Source organism: Ambystoma mexicanum, chromosome 14 (assembly GCF_040938575.1).
Source record: "Ambystoma mexicanum isolate Mex_15411 chromosome 14, UKY_AmexF1_1, whole genome shotgun sequence".
NCBI classification, from domain to species: Eukaryota; Metazoa; Chordata; class Amphibia; order Caudata; family Ambystomatidae; genus Ambystoma; species Ambystoma mexicanum.
In genome coordinates, this window is record NC_090940.1 from 97,012,328 (window position 1) to 97,026,249 (window position 13,922).

Genomic DNA, 13,922 nt, shown 5'->3' on the forward strand with positions numbered 1-13,922 from the left:
ATGTGGGATGGAGGGTAGTAGGAAAATGTGAGGTCAGTTGAGCTTGAGAAAATGGATTTCACAGTTCATTAAGAGTTATCGCAAATAATATCTGGTCAAATAGAATAATTATAAACTGAAGGGATTAGGGAGCACTTAAAAAGCAAGATGTTGCGAATATAAAATCTAGACCATCGAATTTGCTTCCACAAAATTAAAAGTAAAAGAGGAGCACATATAGCACTTGATTGTTTAAAATAGCTACATGCAGGTAGGTGCACATACGATTCCAAAATGATGGTTCTAAAAGCAAGATGGTTGAGTCTGTGTGAATCATCATGGGAAGCTTCTTTTGCGCCTGGGTCCTTAAGACTGCAGCATTGTCAGGGGAGCTGAAACGAGTGTCAGTGAGCTGTGTGCTACTTGGGGTGTAGTGTTGTATTTGTATTACTGCGTACTGGGGCTCTTTCTGGATTTGGCACTATGTCTTGCTCTATTAAGCTTCAATAATGAGTGTAGTGATTTCAGGGTCAGGGAAACAGAACCCCACTTCTTTATATATACTGTCCATTTTTGTATTGAATTCCAGACTATCTGTTGACATGCAAATTAGATATTTTGAAAGGCGTTTGTAGAATAAGATGGCGGGCGTAGTTAAGACAGGAGAGTGATGGTAGTTTAGCCTGTTAGTATAAATGAGCAACACTGTGTAAATGGAGTCCACCAAAAGTATAGTATTTGTCTCTTTGCCATAAGTACAGAGAGAATGGTTCACTTTAATGTGCCATGATCAGATCGACGATGAATTATTGAAAATTACTCCATTTTTTTACTTTACATTTGAAATTGATAATCTTCTCTGTGTTTTTAGCACATTTTACGAAAGGTTTTTTTAATTTGATAAGACGCATTTTTTAATTGGTTTCTTTGCCATTCGTGAATAGCAAATAGAGGGGAAAGTCAAAATGGCTGAGGCCTACTTTAAAGTACATGTGGAGACATTTCATACATACACAAGGCCAGGGCACTGTGCCTATGCTCTATTCTGTGTTTGGCACCGGATGAGACATCAAAAGTACATATGTGGGTGGAGCTGCCCACACCCTATTACCTCTGTATCTTTTTTCTGCATGCTCAGAAGCCACTCTGATGCCAACTCAAGATGCTCCATGTGTTGCCCGGTAAAGGCAGCAGGAAGCAGATGTTATATTTACACTGTTGATGTCTGGTGCTGGAGAGCAGATAACTTTGAAGGATGCTCCTGCCAGTTTGTGCACCCTAAATCAGTGCGGGGGAGAGGAGAGCAAGTTTCTCAGGGCCCTCCACATCACCCGAACGGACAACCCTGAGAAGACTCAGACGATCTGCTGTAAGATTTAAAAAGGCAAAGCAATAGCTCCCACTCCAGGAGCGCGTTCTCCTCCACATCACCTCTTCCTGGAGGTGCTGAAACCAATCTCTGGGTCCAAACAGAAGACACTTGAGATCATTTCCATCGATTTTTGTGCCAGTGTTGAAACCCTGTACCTTCTCAAGCTAGTAGAGCTCGTCCTACTTCCTGCCAAAGTGCAAGCGATCCATACAGTGGTATGGAATGGGTCAGTTGGACTTGGCATTGCTTATTTTATTGTTGCTTTGTGGTGCAGACATTCGTACTCTGGGACCAGAGTACCTCAAGATGGCTCTGGCTTCTAGGAGCCAGTCTTGCATGTTTTGAAAGAATATTTTGATGGCTGGTAAACCCGTTCCTTTTGACCTTCATCCTCTGAAGCTGTTGAGCGGGGGGGCCTTCTCGGACAAGCTCTATGCATCGAGCTGCGTTGCCATTCCGGCTGCTTCAAAGGGATGTTGACAACTTGGCTGTAGATATGAAAGGGACAAATTGGTTGGATACATCTCCAGAATTAGATTGCATTGCTGCCGCGCCATTTGTGACTGCCCTTCCGCTGCATTTTGGCCCATTCAATTATCGAGAAGCAGCACTCCCTTTCTGACATCATGGACCAAAAGCCGCTTTACTCCCATTCATCTCTGCCATTTCAGGGCCTTTTTTGGCCCTTTGTGACTCCAGTACAAGTGTGTGCCATCTGCAAGAATCTTGCCAAGATGCATATGCTGGTTCCTGCCTGCCAAGGTTTCCTCTCGGTTCATCCAACTCTAGAAAGCCTTGTTAGGCCTAAGAAGCTGCTTCTCCTGCCACTGACTCGGGGCGCACAAGGGTCGATGTCTGTGGTTGGAAATGTGTGCATTTGGAAGCATGGAGCTGAGGACGGTGAATGCTGCCTGCATGTTAGCCTGCTAATCCTACATGCTACGTGATGAGGTTAGAGAAGCCTCTGCAAACTTGCCCCCAGAAATATGGGACCCCCTTGCTGAATTTGTTACTGCCGGCAAGGAGGTAGTAAAACTGATTGTGCAGTCTGCTGCACACAACACATTGCATTGCCGGGTCTATTAACGCGGGGTAGTCTTGGATGCAAACATCTTGTTTGCCCCCCTATGTTCAGGACAAATTGATGGAAATACTTTTTGATGGTGCAATTCTGTTAGTAACCAAAGGGGAGGTGTCTGTCATGATGCCTACCCCCAGGCATCCGGACCAAGCCCATCAGCCCCGGGAGCAGGCATCTAGACATTTAGTAAAACCTCAGGAGCCCCGGCTAGGGGCTATCTGGGTTCAGTCCTCGCGCCTAAGGCGCCAGGCTCATAGTCATTACTTACCTCAGGCAGACCATGCTGCAAATGACTCCAATCCAACATGAAGCCTGAAAGGGACTACTTTTCTACAGGGACTATTTTTTACTCGGGTGTGGTTCTAGGGACTTCTTACCTGGGACTATTTTTGAGGCTATTTAAACCACGCCTGACCAGCAACACACGCTTCGCGTTATTCTGCATCCAGCAGCGTAATGCTCACCGTGCCTCCATCCAGTCTTCTGCCACGCCCGCCTCGAATCCGGAGCTCCTAAAACAAAGAGGAAAGAAAGGGACAAGGTTAGAAAACAAACTTATTTCTATTCCACACCTGATTCTGGATCCATCTCGTCTCCGGACCTGTAAAGAACATCATTTCTGCACGCGCCACACCTCCAGCTGCAGCGCCGCACAATACTCACCAGTCTTCACAGCATCCTTCTGGTCGGCGCTGCCTCCATCATTTCTTCGCTGAACTTCGGCACCTAGGAGACAAAAGAAAACCACAAGGTGAGCCGAGGGAACCAACAAATATAATTCTTACCACCATAGACTTACCTGATTTACCACCGGAGGCATCCTTTTGTGACACTCCATATTTTCATGTGCCGCATCTGTAAAGAGAGACAAAACAACACGTTTTCCACGTGCAACATTTACCGGACAGTGCCGGGTAATACAGACTCTTACCTGAGCGCCACCACCTGCCAAAAGAGCATCTTTTCACGAGCCAGCTGCAAGACAAGAAAGGAAGGGGGGAAACAAGAGTGAACATCGGACATATTGAACTCTATGAACTTAATACTTACTGGTCCTCACCAGGAACCTCAAAGTCAATACTCTCCGGAGGTGATTAGTTGGGGAGGACTGTGGGGGTGCCATCACTTGAATCCACAAGTGGCTAAATCCATCTCTCCACTTGCAGGAGAATATTTCTACGGGTTAAGCAGACAAGATTAGGAGGGCAGATCCAGTCAGTCATCGCTGCACTACGCATCACGTGGGTGGAGACCGCAGCTGTCCAGGTCCGACCGACGCCCCTGTGGGAGCCAGGTGAGCGTAACCGTGTCACTTTGTTAGACAGAAACCTGTGCAGTTCCCTCCGGGACCACTGCAAAAGATTTAAGGCTACAGGTGTTTGGCAGTAAACCCACTTGGTAGCAGTCTGTACCACCCAGATTTACCTGGTAGCTGTGGCTGAGCAGTCAGACTTCCCTCAAGAAGAGTTAGACAGTATACAGAGCACACATAATAGGTACAGAGGCACAGTAGTACAAACAAACACTGACCAGATCTAGGTGTAAAAGTATATAATTATCTATTTAAAAGACACACTCATACTTACCTTTTCTGTGCTAGTGTAATTTAAGTCAAAACACAGTCACTATTACTTATATGTACATCCCTAGTTATTTTTTGGACAAGTCTAAGTTAACACCACTTATTTCCAAACAGAGGTGAGCGCTTAACGTGGCACTCCAACAAGTTAGTTAAAAAGGGAGGGAAAAAGGGAAAAGTAATAAACAGCAAGGCAAAACACTTTTCAGAGAGTCACAGTGAGTTTAGAAAGGCAGTCTATTGAGGAGCAAGGAAGTTTGGTTGCCAGGCCCACTCTAGGGAAAGCCAGACGAAAAGATGCCCAAGATCACACAATGTCACAAGTCTTTACAGGTGAGTAGAAAAGGTTTTACCAAGTTTAGAAAAGTTTAGTTAGGGTGTCCCAGGCTTACCCAGGGCCGAGAGCCGAGGGCTAAATCTACCCCGTACAATCGGTGGCAAGGGAAGCCGGGCGGAACACGGTACCTTTAAAATGCAAAGGATACTCCAGCGGTGGCAGTTGTTCCTGGTAGTGGGTGCAAGTCGCAGCGTCGTCCAGAGGAGGAGAAGATCTCGTCGTGGAGGAAAGCTGAAGGTCGTTGCACTACCAGGGAAGAAACCAGCCGTGGAGTTTTTCCGGTTAAAAGGATGTTACCCCTCTTTCGCGGTTGAGGTAAAAAGTGGTATCCCAGTTGCCGGGTTGCTTGGCACAGGCAAGGCAGCCACAATATGCTTCAGGGCGGCGAAAAGAAGGCAGAAACTGGTTGTCCCCACCAGTCAAGGGAAGAAGACTCTCCAGGCGAGAGATCTCCTCTGTCGTTGGGAAAAGTGGTGAGACGGTTCCGCAGGGCTCCACCGCTGGTGTTGTCTTGGCAGGTCGGCTCGGCTTCTCCCTCTTCGGCTTCTTAGGTCCTGTGGCGACTTCTGAAGAACCATTCCCAAAAACCCTGCTTTTATGCAGCAAACCCCCATTCATACAGCCTAGCTGTCACTCAAACATGCTAGGTGGTGAGCGGGGCGGCTCACCACTTGGGCCAATCACACCAGAGTGCGGCATGAGTTGGCAAGGCAACTCAGTCCAGGGTGCCTAAACCCCCTCCCACACCCCCTGTGGTACCCAGAGAGAATGGCACCACTTTGGAGGGCTTCTGTGCAGAAGCCCGCCAAAAGTGGAACAAAGGCTCGACTCGGGTTCAGGGTTACTGAAGTGAACCTAGATGCCATTTTGGCGGCGAGTTCTGGCAAAAAATCCCAACCGGTGAATTTATATTAAATAAATAAACCGGCGGTATCTTTAACATTGCACCAAAAAGTGGTGCATTAAAATCAATGGGAAATCCCATTGGAATATTTCCGTGGTATCCACTGCCACCAGCCAGAAACTCTGCGAGGGGGGACGGGACAGTACCCCCTCGACAACAGACCCAGGGCAATCTAATTGCCCCTACCAGTACTTTCCACAGTATGATGGTTTGTACTGGTTAAGTTCCTAAATTAAGACTAGTAAAGTCAATGGTGACTTTACAGACCCAGGGAGACAGTAGTCAGTCCCAGGGTGTGGAGTCTATGTTTGGGGGTCTCTATGACACCCCTGTGTTACTGCACTGAGGGTGCTGTGTAACACACATTCAAAAACCAATGATAGCCTATGGGAAAAAATAGCCCATAGCCCATAAGCACATAGCAAGTCACAGAAACACTCTCAAGTCATGCCCAAGAGTGAGGGTAAAAAAGTCTCACTCTTGGCAGGAGAAAAAAATAAACCCCAAAAATCCAGCAAAGCTGCTGGGGGACTCACTAGGTTAGGCAATTCAGCCTAAACAGAGAATTCTCCCTAACACACTTGAAGTTCAAGACCTCCAAACTGATGACTGAGACCCTGCGGCTAGTTGTGTACAACCCTCCTCTGTTGTAAAGGGCTGGTCCTTTTTCTGGTTTTTCTTCTCTGAGGGACTTGGGAGATTTCTCCCAAAGGCAACGGCAGAAGCAGCAACACTACATCTTGAAGTAGCTTTTCCACCTTCTTGCCCCCCCCCCCTTCATCCCTCACTTTAATGTAGTTTTTTCACAATTTGACTCCAATAGATGAGGATAATGCTCTAATTTAATCAGCAGTTGTTCAACATCACTTCAGATGCCTACACCTTTATTTATTGTAAATTTGTATGGTATCTATACACACAAGGTGTTTCCAGGCGCTGCAAGGCGGGATATGGGGACAGGAGAGAAAAACAACAATAAAGGTCCTACTAGGACTTCTGACATTTGGAACGTGCAAGTGCAGAACAGGGAGTGCTGGGGTGGGGGTGTTGGGGAGGAGGAAGGATGGGGAGAGGGAAGGGAGAAGTGCAGGAGGGGGAGCATGGGCGCTAGGTAAGTGCCAAGGGAGCCAAGAGGGCAAGGGCTTGGGGGGGAGGGTGCTCGGGGCTAAAGGGGGGGGGGGGGGCAGAGGACAAGTTCCAGGGAAAGGTGCAGGGGTAGACTTGTGCGAGTAGGGTGGCCCAGACACATTAGGCTAGTCTGGGAGGGATGCCTGTGGGCAAGTGCTGGTTGAAGAGGATTAGGCAGGGACTTGTCGAGGAGGGCCTAGCCACCGAAGATTCATAAGGGACCAGGGACCAGTCACAATGGAAGGGGGCAATTAGCAAATGAGGGGGAGATGGAAGGAGGAGGAGGAGGAGGAGGAAAGGAAGGTCTTGAGGAGCTTCTAGAACTTAAGGAGATCCAGTTCAAGTCTGAGAGGGGCAGGGATGCCCCTGGCGAAGGAGATCTATGCCCCACACTCTGTTTGGAGAAACATCTGACCTGCAGAGAGTTGGAGCTAGAGGACTGAAGGCCTCTCGCAGGGAGGTATTTAGGGAGATAAAGTTGGATGTAGCAGGGCCCCAGGCACCACAAAGCCATGTGGATGATGCAGAGGGTCTTGCATTTTACCCTTTCACTCACTGGCAGCCAGTGAAGAGACTTTAGGGCTGGAGAGATGTTTTCGCTGTGCTTGAGGCCAGAGATAATTCTTGCAGTCTTTCCTTCAAAACCCCCCCCTGGCAACCCATCTCATTTTCTTTGTCCTCGTAACCACTTTCCTCTCCCAACACGTCTTGCTGGTGGAGGTGTTTCGGCTTCTGTGCAAGGCACCCATACAACTGGTGCCTCAGACAGAGAGGATGGAAGCAATGTTCCTGTACCATTTTCTGGCACCCAGGAATTGTGTGGGTAGGAGAGAGGGTGGGTTTGAGACACCGCCTGGATTTACAGCTTCTAAACTTTTTTCTCCACAAGGACAATTTCAAACTTGTGACCCTAGCCCAAATTCATAAGACTTTGGACCTTGAGGGCTGTTTGGTGTCCCTGGGCTTTCAACATGCTTATTTCCGTGTCCTGATCATCTGAAAAATAAAATTCCTGAGATTTGTGCCTGGGTGCACACCATTACTTCACAGCCATGCACCCTGACCTTTTTTCAACCCCAGGGGTGGGGTGGGGGTCACTACAGCAACACTTCTCGGGATGGACAACATCCATGCCTTCCTATACCTGGACATTTGATATGGGGACACTCCCCATGACCAGGCCATAATACATGTTTAAGACCTGCCGCCTGCTCCACATTTTAGGGTTTTCCCTCTATTAGATGTTGTAGCAGACCACTCCATCCCACTCGTTTCAAACCATTGGGATTGTATTGGCTACACATGCAGGCAGGGTCTTCCCTCAGCAGAAACAGGAAACAAATATTAAGCAGATGGTCCTCGCCCTCTTAGGCCTCATGACTTTGCACAATTTTCTGTTCCCAGAGTCCATGCTGCACATTAGATCCCTCGAGCACCTGCTGTGCTGCCATTAGTCTCAAATACGGGTGATAGAGCTGAACCATGTGTGCCCTCAAACATGGTGTTCCAGGAGTTCACATGGTGGTCCCTCCAAGAAAACCAGCAGAGAGGAGAATCCTTACATCACCCTGTCATCTGGTCATGGTGATGTTGAGCACCTTGTTAATGTGGATGAGCTAATGGTGAGAGGGGGTGGCCCAGAGGGAAGCCACAGAATCAATCAACCTGCTGTAACTTTGAGCTTTCCATTTGGCTCTCGTGGCTTTTTTCCCCGTACGGTGCATGGGAAGTTATTCTGCCTCATAAAATGGTGTAGGGTCCCCTGTAACTTTTTTAAGGTCTCCCTGACAGTAGCTCATTTGTCTGGAGTGGGGAATGCCCTAGAGGCTGCACGGAGAAGAAAACTTGCACAAGTGGGAAGTTTGCCATGAGGTCCCAGAGGAAGTGTTGGCAGCAAGCAAGTTGTCTGCCCTAGAAAATGTCCTTGGTAGGGAACTTTGGGGGATGTAATTTGGGTTTACAACTTTCTGTGGGCCTCATCACGAGTTTGGTCTGAGCCCTTCAATGCAGTGGTAACGGACGGTATAACTGCCATTTCTCCAGCATGGGGTCTGGCATGGATTCACATGCTCATGAATATTCCCCGTCGTCAGGCTGGGAATCCTCGGTAAAGAAAAAATCAGTATCAGTTTCGTTTCTGATCTGTCTTTCGTAGTAGTAACCAATCACTGATCTCTGGGTCATACTGCCCCCAGCCAATGACTGCCCTCTCCCTAAGCCCCGCCTCTGGCAGCCATCCTCAGATTTTTAGCGCACGTTCAAGTGTTGGAAGTCCTTGTGCTTAGCTCTCGAGTTTTTTGCTGCATTTTCGTGCTTTTTCAAGAGATTTTCTCATTTTTTGGTTTAATCGAGCCTCAAGCTCCACCGTTTCTACTTCCGATAACGGGGACCCGTTTCGCAACTCTTCTACGCCCCTCAAGGGTGAAGTTTTCGTCGAGTTTACACTTCTTGGAGGATTCCGGAAGATCTGTGGCCTACCTCAACGGACATGGCCCAGGACAAGGGAAGCTCGACGCCCGGATCCAAGCTGTTCAGGTGCTGCCCTGGATGCGGATTATGAAATGTTTTCAAGGAGGACGAGCATTTGCGATGTCTCTACTGCCTTCATGAGAACAAGACGCACGTGGAGAAGGACTGCGTTCTGCAAGAACCTTTCGGAACGGACCAAACAAGATCGTCGTTCCCGCCTTGCCGCCTGGCTGGAGAAGGGCACAGCAGGTGAGAAGGCGAAGAAAAAGTCTGAGCGGGCTCTTAAGTCCTGTAAGGGCGCGACGGGGGCCCAACAGAAGGCCAAGCACCGCGAGTCCGCGGGCACCAGGAGTACCAAAGGGTCGGCCTCTTTGGCTGCCAGGCAAGGTGTGTCTTCCCCGGCACGTTCAACCACGAGCCAGCGCTCTGGTTCGGGGAATAGGAATTCCGAGAACCCGGGTAAGCTGCTGGAGCGGCCCCGGACGATCTCAAAGGGACCCGAGGGGGAGCGAGGCGCTGACCCTCCCCCCAAGGCGAAGTCCCAGGACGCACCTAAGGTGGTGAGGGCTTTGATCCAGCCGGCAAAGGCCTCTATCGAAGTGGTCGCTGCGACCCTAGCGAAGCCGGCTGAGACTACGCCAGTGGAAACGGCCTCTGGGCCCAGAGTATCCCTGCCACCGCGGAGGGAATCCTCTTTCCAGCCCATCGTTAAGTCCCCCGTGAAGACCCCGGCGTAAAAAGAGGGGGGGGGGGCGGTGGCCATTACAGACTCGGAAGCAGCCTCTGAGGAGGATCTGATGGAAACCGGGAAGGGCCTCAACGAGAGGTTCATAGGCCTCAACGAGAAGTTCGAGAAGGTTCAATCCCAGGGGACGGTTCCCGCTGATGTGATCGAAGATAGCGACGATGGCGACGCAGAGGGCCCAGTGGAGCGGCCATTTTGTTGGCGTTCCAATCCTTATGTACTGAGATAAGGACGAGGTTACCACGGACCCCGACAGAGGATCCAGAACCAGGCCCGTCGGGAAGCCCTCCGAACAAGCGGAGGAGAGTCCACCCCACTCCTCCCTTCGTGCCCGCGAGGCCTGTGGACCCCTCATCCCCCTCGCAGGACCCTAGAGAGGATACGGCGACGGATACAGCGATGGGGACGGACAACGCTGACGATGACATAATGGACATCCTGTCTTCACCCCCCTCGGGCTTCTCCACCCGACGAAATTGGCTCCTTTCACGCCATGATAGCCAGGGCATCCGAGCTCTTCCAGCTCTGCCCTGTGGAACAGAAAAAGGAAGGGTTTCTTTACCAATGACGAGAGGCCAAGAGGAAGACGGTCCTCGCAGTGCCGTTGCTCGACATCTGGGACGAGGGGCTGGCTATCCTCAAGAACCCTTCCAAGACACCCGCCAAGAGGGACAGGTACGAGAAGAAATACCGAGTCCCCGATGCCGACCCCTTGTGCCTCAGGGCCCAGCCCACGCCGGATTCTGTCGTCTCGGCAGCGGCCAAGAAGAAAGCAGCGGGTGCGGCGGCTTCAACTTCCACTTCCCCGCCGGACAGCGAGGGCAAGAAGTTGGACTCCATGGGACGACGAGTCATCTCGTCGGCGGCGACGACGATTAAGGCGGCCAATGCCTTAGTGATCATGGCCCGCTACGACAGGGAGCTTTGGTTCAAGATAGCTCCCCTGCTAGACTTCCTACCGGATGACAAGAGGGCGGAGGCCCTACAAATTCTGCAGGAAGGAGAGGTGGCATCGGATCACGCCATAAAGGTGGCAACGGACATTGCCGATACCGGATTTCGCCAACTGGGCAACAGGGTTTGCCTCCGACGACGAGAATGGCTCAAGGTGACGGACTTCCGCCAGGACGTCCAGACCAGAGTGTTGGATATGCCGTTCGATGGCAACAACCTTTTTGGGAAGACGGACGAGTCGCTCCAGGCCATCAAGACCGACTCAGAGACGTCCCGGACCCTAGGGGTACTTCGACGACGACGGCCCTTTCGGAGCTTCAGAGGCAGACAGGGTGCCTCCAAGAGATCCAGCGGTGGCTCTTCTACATACCGCCAGGCGGCCCGCTCCTCGTCCCAGGAGGCCTACAGAGGTCGCGGCAAGCAAGGGGGATCCCGCCGTCATCGCCAAGGAGGCCACGGCGGCAAGGCCTCCTCCAAACAAGACTGAACCGGCCGTGACATTGGGCCCCCACCGAAGCAGCCCGGTGGGAGGCCGGCTGATGAAGTTCGTCAGCGTGTGGGAGTCCATCTCCACCGACCGTTGGGTGCTGGACACCCTGGCCAACGGGCACTCGCTGGTATTCCAAAAGAAGCGTCCTCGCATTCCTCCCGTGGCCAGGAAGGAGAATCACGTCCCTCAACTGCTGTTGGAGGTAAGGGCGATGCTCAAGAAAGGTGCCATCGAGCTTGTCCCCAGGAGGCTCCAGGGCTCTGGAGTGTACTCGAGGTACTTCCTCGTCAGAAAGAAGACAGGCAATTGGCGCCCCATCCTGGACCTGCGTCGGTTAAACAAGTACATCAAGGCGCAGAAATTCAGGATGGTCACCCTCCAGCATGTGCTGGGACAGCTGGAGGAGGGTGACTTCCTATCATCGTTGGGCCTGGAGTATGCTTACTTCCACATCCCCATTCTAAAAGGACACAAAGTTTCTCAGGTTTGTGGTTCAGGGGTACCACTACCAATTCAGAGCCCTGCCATTCGGATTAAAGTCGGCACCCAGGGTATTCACCAAGTGCCTGGCACCAGTGGCGGCGCGGCTGCGCCTGCAGGGGATCCACGTCTACCCCTAACTGCACGACTGGCTAATCCGGGCAAGGACAAGAGAACTCGCCGTCGAACATACAGCGAGGACCGTCCGGCTGCTCACGGAACTGGGATTCGCCATCAACTACCCCAAATCCCACCTGGTTCTGTCGCAAGTAGCACTGTTTCTGGGAGCTAAGCTCGATACAGTGGGGCAATTGGCCTGCCCTTCGGAGGAGAGGACGAAGGCCATTCTGGGCAAGGTGCAGCGCCTGCTAGCCACGGACATGGCCAGGGTGAGGTCCATCAAGTCCCTCCTCGGGATGATGTCCTCATGCATCTACCTTGTACCCCTTTGCAGACTTCGGATGCGTCCGCTACAGGAGTTCCTTGACGCCCGCTGGTTTCAGGCGACGGGCTGCTTCGAAGACAGGATCCCTCTCGACGAGGAGTTCCGTCGGGCGGTCCTATGTTGGGGTACCCGTGCGCACCTCACTACAGGCACGCACTTTCAGACCCCGGCGTTTCAGGAGACGGTGACGACGGACGCCTCTCTGGAGGGTTGGGAGGCCCACACCAGAGATCTCCACGCAAGAGGCCTTTGGCTCCCGGAGGAGAGGTCTCTCCACATCAACATTCGGGAGCTTCGAGCAGTGTTCTGGGTGCTCAAGTCGTTCCTTCCGTCCCTCAAGGACAAAGTGGTGAGGATCTTCACCGACACCACCACCACGATGTTCTACATCCGGAAGCAGGGAGGCACCAGATCCCCAGCCCTATCCAAGGAGACCCAGGATCTGTGGCACTGGGCCGTCGCCCAGGGGATGTTTCTGATTCCCTTCCACTTGGCAGGAATAAAAAAAAAACCATCGCCGACTCACTCAGCAGGGAGCTGCGCTCGTGCCACGAGTGGGAACTACGTCAGGACCAGGTGGATCGGCTCTTTCGACGATGGGGCAAACCCCGGATCGACCTGTTCGCGACGGCGACAAACTCCAAGTGCCAGAGGTTCGCCAGCAGGTTCCCACATCCGAGGAGCATGGGCGATGCTTTCTCCTTTCCCTTGGGACGGCCCGTTTCTATACGCGTTCCCTCCGTTGCCGTTGCTGCTCCGTCTCATCAACTAGCTCAAGAAGTCCAGGTGCAGAATGATCCTCGTTGCACCGGCGTGGCCAAGACAGATCTGGTTCCCGGACCTTCTGGACTTGTCAACGTCCCCACCAGTCAAGCTGCCGGCAGACATGGATCTTCTCTCCAGAGAAGGAGGCGACATTCTTCATCACGACCCGGAGTTGCTGAACTTGCAGGCCTGGCTCCTGCAGCACTAGAGTTTGCAGGGTACGATATCCCGGCTGACTGCAGAGATGTTCTTGCAAAAGCCAGGGCGTCCTCAACTTTCAAGTGTTACGGTCATAAGTGGAAGAGGTTCTCTGTCTGGTGCCGTGCACAGAAGATTAACCCTCTGCGGATTACGGCCCCTCAAGTACTGCCGTACCTACTGTCGCTGGCCAAAGCTAGACTGGCTCACGCCTCCATCAAAATACATCTGGCTGCCATCTCCCGATATACCAGGACTACGGGACGGGCATCCTTGTGGTCTCATTGCCTGGTGAAGGAATTTATGAAGGGACTATTCCGATCATTCCCGCCGGTGAAGGCTCCTGCCCCGGCGTGGGAGCTTAATGTGGTGCTTACCGGGCTCATGGGGGCTCCATTCGAGCCTATGCATTCGGCGCCTTTGAAGTTCCTGTCATGGAAGACCGCGTTCCTCATGGCCATCACCTCCACACGACGAGTGGGAGAGATCCAGGCCCTATCTTGCAAGCCTCCATACTTGACTTTTCATGATACGAGGGTGGTGCTGAAGACGCACCCCTCCTTCACGCCCAAGGTGCCGTCGGACTTCCACCTCAACGAGCCCTTGGTGTTACCAGTTTTCTTGCCGTCGCCTTCCACGCCGGCCAAGAGGACTTTGCACTCGCTGGATGTAGCTAGAGCGCTGAAGTTCTACGTGGACCGCACAAAGAGTTTTCGGAAGACATCACAGCTGTTTGTGAACTTTGGGTCTGTGAATCGAGGGAAGGCTCTCTCGAAGGCTTCCATTTCCAGATGGCTCTCCGGCTGCATCATGCACTGTCACCAGTTGGCAAACCGACCGCTGCCCGGCCGTCCGAGAGCCCATTCGACCAGAGCGATCGCTGCTACCACGGCGTTCCTGTCTGGTGTGCCCCTGCTGGACATCTGCAGGGCTGCTACATGGAGGTCGACGCACACCTTCACAAGATTCTACTACGTCGATCGGGACTCCAGGGAG

At 51.9% G+C, this 13,922-nt stretch overlaps 1 protein-coding gene across 5 annotated transcripts in view; it reads left to right on the top strand.

Annotated features, from left to right (window-relative positions):
* PCNX1 (pecanex 1) overlaps window positions 1-13,922 on the top strand; it is a 1,666,514-nt gene that overhangs the window by 1,170,529 nt on the left and 482,063 nt on the right. The gene's annotated exons all lie outside the window — the stretch shown is intronic.